This window comes from Montipora foliosa, chromosome 1 (assembly GCF_036669935.1).
Source record: "Montipora foliosa isolate CH-2021 chromosome 1, ASM3666993v2, whole genome shotgun sequence".
Lineage (NCBI taxonomy): Eukaryota > Metazoa > Cnidaria > Anthozoa > Scleractinia > Acroporidae > Montipora > Montipora foliosa.
In genome coordinates, this window is record NC_090869.1 from 18,402,199 (window position 1) to 18,402,999 (window position 801).

Below are 801 nucleotides of genomic sequence, written 5' to 3' on the forward strand. Positions count from 1 at the left end.
TGCAAACAATACGCAGACCGTCAACACACCGATAGATGAACATATCTTCTGTATCTGTTCGCGCGAGTGAGACATCTTTGTTTATCCAAGTAAATTAGAGGCCGCAAGTTTTAAATACTTATGAAATGCCTGTGATGTATGCATTGGAAACAATTAAAGCCTGCACCAGGTGTACGCCTTTAATTTACTAAAAATACCATTAGAAAATCATGTACCCATGCCTTTTTTTTCTAAAAAAAGGTGAAGACTTGGCATTCTTTAATAAAGAGGTTACAATCCGTGATGATTTTTTAAACTTTGGTTTATGATAGAGCCAAGACTTCTCTTTTCTACGCTTTTACGTTGGTTGCATTTACCATGGTTTTCGAAGACTTTACATTCTCACGAAAGCTGAGTACGGCTTACCCACAAAACAAGGGTGACAACTTTGCTCATGGCTTATTTTATTCAGTTTAAATTACATTTCTTGCTGTTCCATCAAAAGTTGATACTCGTGCACGGCCGATCGTTGGTACACTTGTCAACGCAGTCCAAAAAGCGTTTTATAACTTCGGAGTGGTAAGTTGCGTGCAGAAGGGCTAAATTCTTGATTCGCGGCCCTGTGCGTTTCCTTTTACAGCAAAAAACACTAAGCTGTAAGTCGCAGTAAAAGAATGTTAAAAAGTTATGAATGACACGTTGCATCCTGATTCAAAATCCGTCTGTTTTTATCAGATAAATAGGGCTTATCTCCTGTTCCTGAGTCATGTTCACCTGTCACTAAAAACTATTAACTACCTTAAATTACGGGGCACATTCAGT